Below are 15,756 nucleotides of genomic sequence, written 5' to 3'. Positions count from 1 at the left end.
ACTTTTCAACAGCCTATAGCTGGTTCTAATGGGCAGGGAAGCAACCTACAGGCTATGCAACAAGTCTTCCCACCACCTTCAGTACACCCTGGCTATTTTGGAGGTGGATCGGTATTCCAAAGCATGGCTGGTCATGCACCTCGAAATCAGTTTTACACGCCAGGAACAGTGTTTGGGGGTGGTCAAACGATGATGCCTAACCCCATGTATGTTGTCACGGGCATGCTACCAGGGTTTCAAAGCACTTAGGGCCAATTTGGGATGCCACATGCAGAATTTGGTATGACTGGAATTCCAAATCAACAGCCAAATATGGCATTTCTAGGTCAACTTAATTGCGGTCAGGGAACACAAATGAACCCTAACAGTGTTCCCATGTTTCAGTCACTTCCATATGACAACTTAACGCCGTTGGGGAGGCCAACACCGTACAAAGAAGGTGGCAAAGGTGTGACATTCACGACCTTTACAAGGTTTGATGACAGGAAGAAGGCTCTCTCATTCCTCCAGCAGTTTGACAAGGCCTATGCAGGGGGAAACTTTACAGAGGCTTCAAAGGTCCGCAAGGCAGCCACTTTCTTGACAGGAAATGCGGGACAATGGTGGACAACTTTATTGCTGCAAGGGCAAGCTTCGTCCACATGGATTTACTTCAAGCAGATTTTTGCAGCAGCATGGTTATCTGATGACTTGGAAGGAGATGTCATGACAGAATGGCACCAACTTAATGCTGCTACTTGCAAGAATCTGGATGATTACAATCGGAAGTTTTAGAAAGCTCTACTTCCGGTAACTTCCTATAGGTTTGTGCCATTGACAGAACAGATTGAAAAATACTGTTGTGGCCTACCCAAAGGATTGAGAAAGTATTGCACGAAGACCAAAGTCACTACTTTGACGCAGCTCATCGAGGTAGCAAACACTTACAATGGTTTGCTCAAGGGAGAAGATTGTGAATTCAATACTGGCGTCAAGGAAGGATCAACCAAGAAAAATTCAGCGAAGAAGTATGTTCCCAAGGAGGTTCCTAAAGTGACTCAGGAGCCGGCCAATGCAGGGAAAGACAAAGCTACGGCTGAATCAGAAAAGGGACCAACGAAGAAATGGAAAAGACGTTTTCCTCGCAAGTCGGAAGAGCAAAAGAAGGTCCTAAGGTCAGAGAAACAATGCTTCATCTGTGAGCAGCCTGGCCACATTGCTTACAATTGTCCTACAAAGAAAAGGCCAGTTGATTCTGAAGACAAGGAGGACAGGAAAGGAAAGAAGCCCATGGCTGGTCTAGTGCCAGATATGGTGGGCGACAAGCCAAATTCAGATGCAAGTGAGCTTTGCAGAGCATGGGGAAAGGACAGGGATCAAACAGTGCTTATCTTCTTTGATCCAGGTGCCAAAGCCAACTTCATTTCCCCAGAATTGGCTTCAAAGTTGAGAATCAAACATGAAGAGATGGGGTATACAGCAGAGGCAGGTTTGGCATGTCCTGGCCATATAGAGGCTTTGACACCCATCATTGGAAAGTTGCGCCTACATATCCAGTCCTATGTAGATGCTGAAGAATTTTACATCAGGCCACTGGACGGATGTGATGTGTTGTTAGGTATTCCTTGGTTGTTTCGTGTACAGGGAATCATGGATGCCTACAACAAAAAGATCACGGTACAGAGCAGGGGAAAGACTCACATTCTGGATGTAAAGCTTAAAGGGGAGTCTATTCCCAGTGTATCAGCTTCTGCTATTACTTCTGTAATGAAAAAGCATCTTTCTGCGTACTTGGTTTTTGCACGTGAAGTGTCAGATTGTGATGAATCAAATTTATCTGTGCTAGATAAAGAAAGGTCAATGTTTTTACAACAGTATAGTGACTGTTTTTCCGATTCATTACCGTCTCAATTACCGCCAGAGAGACCCGAGGACCATGCGATAGATTTGGTGCCAGGCAATAGCCCACCAAATAAGCCTCTGTACAGGGTTAGTGCGGCTCAGCAGAAAGAGATAATGGGCCAAGTACAGGAGCTGTTAGAAAAGGGGCCGATTCAGCCCAGTTCATCCCCATTCTGTTCTCCAGTGTTGTTGGTGCAGAAAAAGGATGGCTCATCGCGTACGTGCATCGACGACCGTGCACTGAACAAGAATACCATCAAGAATAGGTTCCCTATACCTAGAATTGATGATATTTTTGACAAATTAGAAGGAGCAGTTATGTTTAGCAGGATAGATCTAAAGAGTGGGTACCATAAGATCCGCATTAGATCAGAGGATGTGCACAAAACTGCTTTTAGAACAACGTTTGGCCTTCACGAATTTTTAGTGATGCCCTTTGGTCTCACAAATGCTCCTGCTACGTTCAATAGGATGATGGACAGAATTTTCTGTCCACACCAGCAGTTTGTTGGACATTCTTTGATGACATGATAGTCTACTCAAAGAATGAAGAGGAGCATAGGCATCACTTGGTCATTGTGTTCAAAGAGCTACGCAGTCATAGGTTGCTCATCAATGCAAAGAAAAGTGATTTTTTTCTGGAAGAGATTCACTTTCTGGGACACATTGTTTCAAAGGATGGTGTCAGAATGGATCCTGCTAAAGTTGAAGCGATGAAGTCATGGCCAGATTTGAAGACGGTGCACGATGTCCGAAGTTTCTTGGGACTATGCTCCTATTACAGAAGGTTTATCCGAAATTTCGCTATTGCTTCACCTTTACATGCTCTTCAAAAGAAGGTAGTTAACTACCTTTAGATGGACACAGAAAGAGATTTCAACTTTTAATCTCTTAAAGGAAAAGATGACTTCAGATCCAGTCATTGTGTTGCCAGATCTTAGGAAGTCATTTGTGGTCTAGTGTGATGTCTACGGTAGTAGCATTGGTGCAGTGCTAATGCAAGATGGCAGGGTAGTAGCCTATGAGAGCAGAATTTTGCAAGGGCCAGAGATGACCATGCAAGTCTATGAGAAAGAGTTACTGGCTGTGATTTACTGGCTAGGTGCAGATTTTGTTGTCCAAACAGACCATCAGACCTTGCGATACTTCTTGACACAGACAAAGTTATCTGAGAAGCATATGCGATGGGCAAATATCTTGTCCATGTTCCATTTTCAGATTGTGCATGTGGAAGGCAAGAAGAACGTTGTGGTTGATGCCTTGTCAAGGAAGCCACAAATTTCAGCTGTGTCAATTCCTTATCATCATGAACTTGATGATATGAGAGAACAATATGCAAATGATGAAGATTTTGCAAGGGTCTTCGAGCAGCTAATGGATGGACAACGTCATGAACACTATCTTCTCAAAGATGGGTTCATGATGATGCATGGCAGATTGTGTGTCACAAAGCCATTGAGACGCAAAGTTATGGAAGATAGTCATGTCCCACCGTATGCAGGGCATCGTGGTATTGATGCTACAGTTAATGCGGTTGAGACATTCTTCTACTGGCCTACATTGAGAAGAGATGTGGATGCCTTTGTGCGAGAATGCTTAATTTGCCAGAAGGTCAAGTTTGACAGGCAAAAGGCACCAGGGTTATTGCAACCACTACCTATTCCAGATAAACCATGGGAAAGTATTGCTATGGATTTTATCTTTGATCTTCCGATAACGCAGACAGGAAACAATGGTATTTGGACCATCATTTGCAGATTCAGCAAACAGGCTCATTTTATTCCTGTCAGGAAGAAGATAAAGCCAAATTGGATGGCACGCTTGTTTATGAGCAATATTTTCAAGTATCATGGCATGCCACAGTTGATTGTTAGCGACCGTGATCCACGCATGACAAGTTTGTTCTGGAGAGGCTTGTTTGAGAATATGGGCACAACGCTCAAATTCTCTTCGTCATTTCATCCTCAAACAGATGGGCAATCAGAAGAGACAAATTCTACTATCCTAGATCTGTTAAAGTGCTACGTGTCAGAGCATAAAGGAAAATGGGAGCAGTATTTGCCATTGGTGGAGTATGCATACAATAATACAGTGCATTCATCAACTGGCAAGGCACCTTTCGAGATAGTTGAAGGTGGGAGGAAAGTTCCTTCCATACTGCATACAAAGGACAAGATATTTGAAGCAGATAAGTATGTTCAGGACATGGATGAAATGTACAAGAAGGTCAAAGTGGCCTTGGAAAAGACTCAGGCAAAGCAAAAGAAAGCAGCTGATCGTCACCGTCGTGAAGTGGTATTTTCACTTGGTGATTGGGTGCTTCTACGCTTTGAAAAGGCAAGGTTAAAGAAGATGAAGGGCAAGGAAAGACTGTTTCCAAAGCTCAGCATGCTTTACTATGGGCCTTTTCAAGTGTGCCACATAATCAGTGATGTTGCATATAGGCTGAAATTGACTGACAGTTAGAAGATTCACAATGCGTTTCATGTGAGTCTTCTCAGACCCTATGTGGGTGATGTGCCAGAAGATATGCCAGTTGAAGATCAGCCGGAAGTCGAGGAACTTGACGAGATCTTGGTCCCGGAACAAATTTTGGCACATAAAGAAAGAAAAGTGAAAGGCAAGGTTGCTAGGCATTACTTGGTAAAGTTCAGAAACTATCCACCAATGGATGCTAAGTGGATGGAAGAAGGTGAACTTGCAGAGTCACCAATTGTGTTATCTCTTTACCCTGAAGCCTTCGATTTGCAACCTACCTTGACCCCTTGAGTTTCAAAGCTACATGGATTGCCAGTGTGACAATGGCTTCTGAAACAAATGATGTACATCGTATCTAAAGTGAGCTCAAATCAAGTACATGTTACATGAATGTTAGAGCTGTACAGATTGTGAGTTTGACAATTGCTCTTATGGAATGTCCAGAAGTTTGGTTAGTGCTATAGAAGTGAGTATTTCTAGTCAGTTTGTCAAGGATACAGTAATTGCTTCTATTAAAGGGTACATGTGTAACTGCATTCTTAAACTGTCGGTTTGGTATGCTCGAAAGTGTTACTGGGCCCAACGTGTACTATAAGACAGTGGCAAAATGTGTCGCTACCATTTTGTCATTGGAAAGTTAGTGACTCAAAGCAATGATAGAGTGCGAAGCTACCACTATGTCATTTGGATGTCACCAGCGTGTGACTACTATCTATCCTTTTTGTTGATTTCTTTCTTATTATTTATTTACTTTCACTTTTTGGAAACACCCCTCGGGAAATCTAACTGCCCTGCATTGCATAGCTAGTGTGGAACTGTCCAGAGGGAGTCCAGGCTTGAGGGCAAGAGAGCACTAAGGTTGGACAAAGACTATGGTTAGCCAAAGTGCGGTCATTGACTAGCGAAAGTGGAATCCTTTGCTACAGCGGCTACATTTCACTTCCGGGTGTGGCTGCAGTGTACAAAGGGGGTCAGATGACCTAGGAAGATACAATGGCAGCATCTCCTAAAATTTAGGGAACTGCTATTTTGGGACCTGAAAATGTGTTTGCGTCATTACCTCCGGAATGACAAGGAGAACATTTTCTTACTTTGCCGTGAAGTCAATTGGGTAACCGGTTGGGAGATGTTTAGGCGGAAACCCCGAAACGGGGAAATGCTTGTAAATGCGCCAAGTGGCACATTCTGGTGCACTTTCCTCATGCATGGAGAAGTGGCGCTGAATGTGAAGGGAAGAGAGGCTCATTTGTAGATTTTGTCACAGGTTAAGAGCTATGGAGTGCTTCCTTTCCCTCCTATGTACAGTGCGGTGCCAGGAGTGATGCCCTGCATGCTACGGACTGCCCTCTCTCTCCCCTATGGCAGTATGTTATGCCCCACTAGTGGGCTTTACAATTGACCAATGTACAGTTGTGTGGGTTCATGCGCGATTGCCGAGGCAAGAGCCTCTTGCACAGGTACTGGATTAGCTAGTGGTTAATCCCTCGCAGGTACAGGTGAATTCAGAGAGGTTTCACGCCAGAAATCTCGTCCGATTCAAAGGGCAAGTAGCCCTATAGGTGCGGGAGCTCGAGGACTTGCTATGGATGCGACCGGCACGCGAAACGGAGCCCGAAACAATAAATTACAGCCTGCTGTGTATTTTTGCAGGTTTAGGGTTTTGGCCCTAAACGGTCCCTAATCCCCCAGGAGGTTCGGGGATGCGAGGGGACCGCTGTACAAGTGATCTGGCGCATTTTCGGGGCTGAAAACAGAGAATTTAGCGTGCTGCAGATTCTCGCCAGGTTTTGCAAAATGCCTGTATGCGTCGGGAAAGTCAGTCAATGCGTGGGAATACTGATTGTGAAGGGTCCTAGTACAGTTATGTTGCCGAAATCGGGCCGGAACAGTTGAAATTGTGCCAAGTTTGTGCGGGGTAGCTTGTAGGGAACCATAGCGTTTATTCCCTCTTTTAAACAATAAAGAAATACCGAAATTGACGCCTAAGTTAGGGGCCAATCTGGTGTCGGTCTACTTATATAGGTGCAGTCTAGCAGCCTGTATCCCTCTCCCCTTTGTTGTGTCTTGAAAGTACAGGTAAAGTGGGCGACAAATTAAATGGGTGAAAGCAAATAAGGTTTAAGTCTAAAGTCTACCGCCGTTCTTGAAAGTATAGGCCGGTTTCTAAGATCATCAAGAGTTCGGGAAGGATGAGATGACTGCACATTGATCTAGGTGTATGAAGAGTTCTTGACGGAATGAGACGGCTAGATTGAATGATTGAAACACGGTGTTCAATGTGAACTAAGTGTGTGATTTGTGAATTCCATGCTGTGTGGTTGTACTGTCTTGTGGGGATGGTCATGGGCATGGTTCTCTTGATTGAAATGTGAAAAGAAAAGATTTGAATCTAATAGTAACAAGATTTGGTAGATCAAGACATCCGTGAAAAGATTAGTGTGGTCTGGATGTTTTTACTGATGTAATTGAGGGCCATTACAATTCTTTCAAGAGGGGTGAATATCACAAAGTGATGACATGGCATGCCCAACTGGAAGAGAAATTGTCGAGTAGACAAGAGAGACTAAATCGACCAACTTGAAGAACTTATGCGCAGCGACCATGGTGCTTAAAACCCTAAAAACTTCAGGCTTGAACTCTGAGGAGGTTTTTCGTAAAACGCGCTGCATGTTGACGTGGCCCATTGTATAGATGCTGAAGTGGCAACGATTGTATGGATTTTATGTGTTTTGGGCTGTTGATGCCATATGGTAGACTGTACGGATTTCGACAAATTACGCTTGCAACTTTTGGCAATTTCGAGCACTAGCTACGGCGAGCAGATGCTTTTGGGGTTTAGTGCGTTTGAGAGAATTGCTTTTAGGGCTCTCCTTTTAGGAATCCCTGGTACTGCTTTTAGGAGTCTCACTCTGCAGAGCATCTGCACGCAGAGTTCGAGAGCAGAGGACTCTCAAGAGTTGTACCGTTGCGACATAATATTAAAGTAATACCAAAAGGGGTGCCAGTCTTTGGGGCCATTGCTTGTGGACGTAGAATTCCGTCGTGCTCTCTCTCTCTCTCTCTCTCTCTCTCTCACACACACACACGCGTACGCGCACACACACACACACACACACACACACACACACACACACACACACACCAGAGGCATACTGCTTGATCGGGCGATTCGCCCACGAATGAGGGGGCCCTCTCGACATCGACGTAGATTGGAGAGAGAATCCATACCATAGTGGGGCGGCATAGGAGCCGTTCCGACAGAGTGCCTACCTTGGAGGACATTGAATCTCTATAGCCTTTTGGATATTGATGTATATGTATATGATGTTGACTGTCAGAGAGCTCCATTGTATCAGCTCATCCTTTGTATTCCCTATGTATCAGCTTTCACCCCAGCCCTACCCACTATTTTCTTTTCAGTTCTTTGTACTTTTTGTACCCAGACGTGGTATTAGATTCACCACATGTAACCTTTTGGTCTCATAGGTCATTTTGGCCTTTTGAAGACAACAATATTACATTTCATTTCATTTCTCTCTCTCTCTCTCTCTCTCTCTCTCTCTCTCTCTCTCTCTCTCTCTCTCTCTCTCTCTCTCTCTCTCTCTCTCTCGCGCGCGCGCGCGCATGCGTGTCACGGGGACGTGGCAATTGTTAACTATGTCACGAGGACGTGGCAACTGCTAACTTTAGTTGTTGGTTTCTTCCCAAGGGGTTCTGTTTTGTTTTTTGAGATCCTCTTCTTGAAGTAGCAAACGGTCGGACATTGCATGGCCAAGGTGAATGGTAGTTTCACCGGCAGATGGGTAGTGGTCGGCATTGGAATTCGTATGGTAAGAGGATGTCTAGGCTCAAAGCAAGATCATATAGGTGCCCCTGTCGCACTTAGCAAGTTGGTTGATACTAGGAAGTGAACTCAATTAAGGCGTAAAGTCAAGGTGGGACTACCAACAAAAAGTATCTGATAGTTGGGCCACATTGCACTTTTGGATGCGGTCCTAATGAGGATAGATGGTCAGAAGACTAGTGGGAGCCCAACGGAAGCATCTCCTAAAATTTAGGGAACTGCTATTTTGGGCCGTGAAATGTGTTCGTGTCATTACCTCCAGTATGACTAGGGGAACATTTTACAACTCTGCCGCGAAGTCAACTGGGCAACCGGTCAGGATATTTTTTAGCGACGAACCCGAAACGGGCAAATGCTTGTAAATGCGCCAAGTGTCGATTTTTCATGAACTTTCCCCTTGCAGAAAAATGGGCGCTGATTTTTAAGCTGGGAGAGGCCTCATTTCAGCTTTTGTCACAGGTTAAGAGCTATGGAGTGCTTCCTTTCCCTCTCATGTACAGTGTGGTGCTAGGAGTGATGCCCTACACACTACACACTGCTCTCTCCCCCCCCTATGTGCAATTATGTGATGCCCCACAAGAGGGCTCCTCATTCGACTGATTTACAGCTGTGTGGGTTCATGCTTTTGTGCTGAGGCAAGAGCCTCCTTGAGCAGGAACAGGGGTAGCTAGCTGCTACTCCAAAGCAGGCACTGGTGACGGTCATAACCTCACCATACAGGTGCAAAATCAGCGCTGTGTATGCGCTGTAATTTTACTGTTTTTCAGCCATACGGATGCTAGAACCTTTGGGAATCGTGCCCCACTGGCATAGGACAATTAGGGGACTGTTTGGGGCTGAAAACAGGGCAAAAACCAGTAAATACAGCGTGCTGAATTTACTGTTTTCGGGCAGGAATCAGAGGGTATATGCCAGTAGAAGCGAGTTCGAGCTAGGGAATTGGTTTCACGCAAGTTTAGGGGTTGTTATGCTGTCAAAATTTGGCCAAAACAGGCGGTATCTAGTGGGATACAGTTAAAGGATTCCCAGGACTCTTCTTTGTACTTTACCCTCCTAAAGAATAAAGAAATACCGAAAGGGGCGCCAAATTTGGGGCCTACAAGTTGTCGGCGTCTGCTCAGAGCATTCTAGCTTCCGAGCCGTGTGTGATTAAGTGTTAATTCCCGTTACAGGTCTCCTTTGCAAAGTGCTCTATGTGTGTGTCTACAGTAAAGAATTTCGGGTGGAAGCCAACGCCTACCACCCTACAGGCTGGTTTCAGTGCGCGTGCGCTCTTGTAAAGTTCAGTGATTTTGCAGTTTCTGTTTGTATGTTGCTATTGGTTTCTCCCTTGAAGTGTCCAAGCCATGTATTCCAATGAAGCTTTTGTTCAAGCTACATTAAATCAATGCAGGGTTTAAGGATATCAAGCGATCATAGATTTCAAGCAAATCTAGCCGATTTCTCGAGGAACAAGGCTGAATCTTTGCAAACTCATTGAAAGGGAATGAGTGTACTTGCAGGGCATTTGACCGGGTACCTCCATGATACTTGGCTTTTGGCAGACGGCAGGGTACCTCCATGATATTCGGCTTTTGGCGGACTGCAGCGGCAAGAACAACCCGGACAGCTTGGTAGGTTTAGGTGTGCTGAGCAGGGCAGCATGAGCACAAAGGGACAGCCGAGTGGGCAGGGCAAGGGGAGGGGTAAACGCGAGGCTCAGTAGCCAGCAGATGGAGGCTTTAGGGTTCACAGTGCTGCATACACGGCTGAGCGTGCAGGCTGAGGGGAGAGCTTCATGAGGTTGAGTAGAAAGCAGGCAGCGCAAGGCAAGGCTGACCACTAGGGCATGGCGGGGCAGCAGGGCGGAGGCTTTAGGGTTCGCGGGGCTGCAGACTAAGACCTTTGAGGTTTGCGATGCTGCATTCGCTCTCTCTCTCTCTCTCTCTCTCTCTATGTATCACATTAATAAGAAACTAGAGGATTTTTATTGTGACAATAGCTCCTTCATTGTAGTCTCTTTGATGAAACAGTTTTATGAAGTTTCTACATGGGGACTTTATATAACAAAGGTAAATGCTCATAGTGCGGTGAATTACCTTGGGGAAATAGCCTTGTATTGGCGCACAATCATGGTTGATTGCACGGTCTCTCTCTAAGAAACCACATCTGTCCCCACTCCTACAGTCATCAACATGACTCTAGAAGAAGAGCAGCGAAGGAAAACTAGAGCTTTGCATATACGAGTAACCGGTCTAAAAGACCGAGATGATGTGGCGAGGGAAGTCGAAGAACTTCTCCGCATGATGGGGAGTGAGGCTACTGATACAAAGGCATGGAGGGTAGGGTAGAAGAGGCAAGGAAATGGGGAGACTTCCAAGGAGAGAGCTTTAATCATGCGTTTCCCATCCATGGAGGCAAAGGACATCTTGAAGAGGCGTCCTACACTTACAAAAACATGCATATTCCTTGGAGATGACCTCACTCTCACACAACTTGCGCATATGAGAGAGGTAATGCCAGAGATTCAAGCGGCGAGAGAGAAGGGAAAGACGGCCTTCTACAGAGATGGTCGGGTGGTGATTGTAGAGCGGCGCTCCACATGACGGTGCGAGACCTATGGGACCACACTCAAAGTTGCCACTTGGAATTGTAATGGATCTATGCGCCTTGATGTGGATGCTTTTGAAGATAGTTTTATGGAAAGAGACATCGTTTTCTACTCTTGAGACATATCAGGCCCCTCGGCAGTCTATGCCTCACATTAGTGGATATCGATGGGAGACAGCCTGTAGACAGGAGACACGATCAGAGCACGGAGGGCGGGGCTCAGGAGGAGTGGCAGTGTTATTCAGGGAGGAGTTGCAACCATTGATACATATAGCTCGTAGGGATGAGCAAGCTAGGTACATGTGGGTGAGATTGAGAGCAGAGACAGGCAGATATCTTTACATTGCTATTTGCTTCTTTCCCCCGAGCACGTCAGTTTATGCACCACCCAGAGGACAGTCCCCCTTCTCTATTTTGGATGATGACATTTGGGAGTTCTCTAGAGATGGTGACATCATCATTCTAGGGTACTTCAATGCTAGGACTTCCGATCATCAGACAATATTTTATGATACTTCAAAGGAGATGCTGAGAGAGCTAGATGTTGCAGAGACGGGCCTGTCCAAACTATCACAGGACGGGGAACACACTGAGTATGGACGACACTTGATAGACATGGGGACTGCACACGGATTGGCCATCTTGAATGGCCTACAGAGATTTCCCGCTGCGGGGGGTTTTACATGCTTTCCACACAGACATGGAGCCAACACAGTGGATTATATCATGGCACAGCCGAGCCTCATCTCTCATATCCAGGATCTCACGGTTGGACCCAGACCTGTGGGTGTGGCAGTAGATCATGCTCTTGTGTCGTTTACCATCTCTTTTCAGTTTAGTGTAGCACAGAGGCCACGGGCAGTAGCCCCTACTCACTACACCTTCACGCGGGAGATGGACTCTGTATACATAGATGGGATCTACAGAAGCCTGTGCACAGAGGAGCCAGGGTGACCTTTGGAGGAGCTTACTACTATACTGATACGGACACTACATGGTGCAGTAACAGAAGCATACCCACATACGCAGCCTGAGCAGAGACACTGTTCGGGGAGCATGCCCCAGAACAGCTGGTATAATGAGGAATGCCGGGACACTAGAGCCAGACTTCAGAGGGAGGTACTTTTGGGGGACATCACTCACAGATTGACTTCCGACGCCTAGTGCGGCGGAAGAAGAGGGCATTTTTGGCTCGCCTAGAGCAGGATCTATACCAGCTATTCTTGAGTCACGACTCGTGTAAGGCATGGCGGCTCTTTCATGAGCACAAACCCCCCCCCCCCCCCCCCCCCCCCCCCTTGCCATTACTTCCACAGAGGCCTGGGGCCAATACGCATCATCTCTATACACAGTTCCTGAGCAGCCCTCCCTTCCCGACCCCCCCGATCCATGTCCACAGACATGTGCTTTTTTCACCGTTGAGATGGTGAGGAAGGCCATTGACAGGATGAGGACTGGGAGAGCTTATGATCATGATGGCTTAGTGGCTGAGCATTTCACGCATGCCACAGATCTACTAGCAAAGCTTCTAGCAGTTATGTTTAACCGTGCCATGTGTGAGGGCTTGCCTGATACTTGGAGCCTATCTACTATTGTACCTATCTTCAAGTCGGGAGACCCTATGGAGCCTGGGAATTATCGCACTATCATGATTGGACACACATTGGCACGGTTGTACGCATCTATTCTTGAGCAGCAGTTGAGTTGATGGGCAGAGAGGGAGGGGATATGCGCAGCCGGGCAGGCAGGGTTCAAGAGGGGTTTTTGTACCTTTGACCATATCTTGACACTCAGAGCCATCATTCAGGAGGGCAAATCACATGGGAGACAGATCTATTGTAGCTTTGTGGATTTCCGCAAAGCATTTGACACAGTACCCAGAGCTAGATTGATGCGTAGATTACAGCAGATGGGAGTACCCACAGAGCTCATTTGGGGGTTCATGGCATTATACAGGTCAGTAGTGGGGCATGTACGCACCTCAGAGGGTCTTTCCACACCGGTTCTCTCCACTATTGGGGTGAAGCAGGGTTGCCCGCTCTCTCCTACTCTATTTGGTATGTATGTGGATGAGGTTTCTGACCACATTGAGAGGATGGTGTTAGAGGTTCACAACTGGCACGAACATGGATTCCACTATTGTTATATGCTGATGATATTGTGTTGATCTCCGACTCTCCGGAGGGGATGCAACGTCACTTGGATGCTTTGCATAGGTTTGCCCAGGAAAGTGGTTTGTCCGTCAACCTTGGTAAAACCAAGGTCATGGTATTTAATACCACCCCACAATGGATCAGGAGGTCAGCGCCCGCATTCACATACGGCCAGGAGACAGTGGAGTATACAGATGCTTATACTTACCTTGGAGTGGTTTTTAGTGGGCCAGCATTTTCACTGAGGAGGGCAGCAGAGACTAGATTGACCAGAGCCCTGCAGCATTGGGTAGATTGGAAAGGATGTGTTCACAGGTTCAGTTTCAGGAGCCTCGGACGAAGCTCTGGCTCTTTGACACTTTGGTGGCTTCTGGATTGCTTTATGGAGCTGAGATTTGGGGACCTTCATTAGATCATCACGGGAGGACAGGCCGCACTAATGGATGGAGGGACATGGAGAAGCCTCTGGTCTCTATGATCTCGCAGCTCATTAGAGCCAAGCCTTCAGTACCACGTGCCATTGTACGAGCAGAGCTAGCTGCCCCCCCACTAGTGGTTGAGGCACTGACTAGATCTGTCTCCTTCATACACCGCATGTGGGAACTTCCCAGAGACAAATATGCCCGCCTTGCACTTGAGTCCTCTCGACAGTTAGCCATGTAGGGAGATACAGCATGCTGGTATGGGGAGATGACATCATGGTTTCAGGCACATGGGTTCAACATAGACAGATTGCCTCCTTTCCAGTACTCACTGGATGCACCCTCTCTGACTCTTACACAGGCCGAGATCACGAGGCTCATCTGCCAGGACCTAACTCAGCTAGACACCAGGAGGACATGGATACAACCAGCATAGGAGCTGGGCACGAAGATGGCTTTCTACAGAGAGCATCTTCTCCAGCTTACGGAGGACGGTTTTGTGACGAGGCCCAGTTACATGGACACCCACCTGTCTCATGGGGTACGATGTGCTATTGCCCAGATACGCACATCTTCACACCAGCTGCGGATCGAGACTGGGAGATACAGTGGAGTACCAGCAGAGGCCAAGACATGCCCTCTATGTGACATAGACGCTGAGACAGAGTTGCACTACACATGACACTGCCCCATCTACTACGAGATACGAGGCCGCTTCCACTGCTTGTTCAGAGAGGGCTTTGGACCACTCTCCAGAGTCATGCGGTACGAGGATCAGAGATGCTTGGGTTTGTTTTTGCTCGAGCTGCGCAGACACAGAGAGAGCCTGATGAGAGGAGAGGGTAGCCAGTCTCAGAGACAAATCAGAGACTTCTTTAGAGCAGACACTGGACACTCGGAGGAGTTACTACCACAGTAGAGCTCGTCGCCTCACACTAGAGGCACACTGATCGACCGGACGACCGAGCTGAGGAGATCCAGACGCCCGCGACTACGGAGGACTACACAGCACGGACGAAGGCTGCATTAGAGGATTGGGATCACTTTGGCTCGACATGCACGACGCCCGGTCAGACTACTCACCATGGAGGAGATTGATGAGATCCGCCAGCGACCGATGCGGGATCTCTTGTGATTTTAGCTATCCCAGCTAGCTGATTAGTTCACACCTTGGAGTTTAGGATTCCATAGTAGTCATTTTGTCATATTGTCATTTTCATTTTATTTTTTTACTTTTGTTACTCGGACTTTGTATCAGATCCACCACATTGTAACTTTTAGGTCTCATAGGTCACTTTGGCTTTTTGAAGACATTAATATAACATTTCATTTCATTTCATTCTCTCTCTCTCTCTCTCTCTCTCTCTCTCTCTCTCTCTCTCTCTCTCTCTCTCTCTCTCTCTCTCTCTCTCTCTCTCTCTCCACTATATCTATTTAAACCAAAAAAATTCCCTCTTTTCATAAATCTTCTCCGTGTGCTCTAATCTCCCTCTCCTTCTCTCCCTTATTCTCTCTCTTTCTCTCTCCATTTTACTCTTTTCTATCTACTTTTTTCTACTCTTTTTTTTCCGTCTACTCTAATCATTCTCTAGTCTTTCTATTTTCTCTTCTCCTCCCTCTTATCTTCTACTCTAATCACAAACAAACTTAATCTACTCTAAGTTTCATTTGCAAACAAAGCGCTGTTCTTGAAGCCTACAAGATTCACGGGGAGATTGGGGGAGTGCTTTCGAAGGGTAGTTGTTTGAGAGAGCTCTGCTTGCAAAAAGTGATTGGACTTGGCTGTACAAGAGGAGGACTGTAGAAGTGCAACTAGCTCACTTAGAAAGGTAGTTGCACTTGTGTCTTTGAGGTCTGCAAACGTCGGATGGCACCCAATGTGAATTTTGATTGTTATGCCTTGCTCTTTCAACATCCAAAGTGCAACATAAAGCAACGTTTTACAAACAAGGTATCATGAACTCTGTCGTTTTAAATGAAAAAGTTGACAGTTTTGATGATTTCGCCCCCCTTCCTAATATAAGCTATGTGAACAAGTATGGTTACTTGTGTCGAATGGCAATGCATAGACTAGATTTTATTCTGCTGTCTGAAAGAGTAGTTCTTTGCAAAGTAGATTCCCTGATGACGCAACCACATCATCAGGGAATCTATGAATACATTCTTTAAACTGGTGTGATTGCCGGGAACGTAGTTGTGAGTAATGAAGATGATTAGCTTAGATTCAGAAGTGCAAGAAACTCACATGTTTGCATTTCCTTGTTTAGTAGATCTTTCCTCTTCTTCGTGTTAGCTTGTTTGTCTATACTTTCCACAAATGCGAACACCTTTACTATAATGGATAGTCATCCCTTCTTTTCTCCAGAGGATAGCAAACCAGTTTCTTGAC

At 46.2% G+C, this 15,756-nt stretch overlaps 1 protein-coding gene across 10 annotated transcripts in view; it reads left to right on the top strand.

The window, feature by feature from the left end:
* The window catches only part of LOC147451812 (denosine deaminases acting on tRNA), a 205,332-nt gene that overhangs the window by 128,473 nt on the left and 61,103 nt on the right, over positions 1-15,756 (top strand). The gene's annotated exons all lie outside the window — the stretch shown is intronic.

Source organism: Adiantum capillus-veneris, chromosome 8, assembly GCF_014529385.1.
Source record: "Adiantum capillus-veneris isolate H3 chromosome 8, ASM1452938v2, whole genome shotgun sequence".
NCBI classification, from domain to species: domain Eukaryota; kingdom Viridiplantae; phylum Streptophyta; class Polypodiopsida; order Polypodiales; family Pteridaceae; genus Adiantum; species Adiantum capillus-veneris.
The sequence above is the reverse complement of the archived record's forward strand: the minus strand, read 5'-3'. Positions and strand labels throughout refer to the sequence as shown.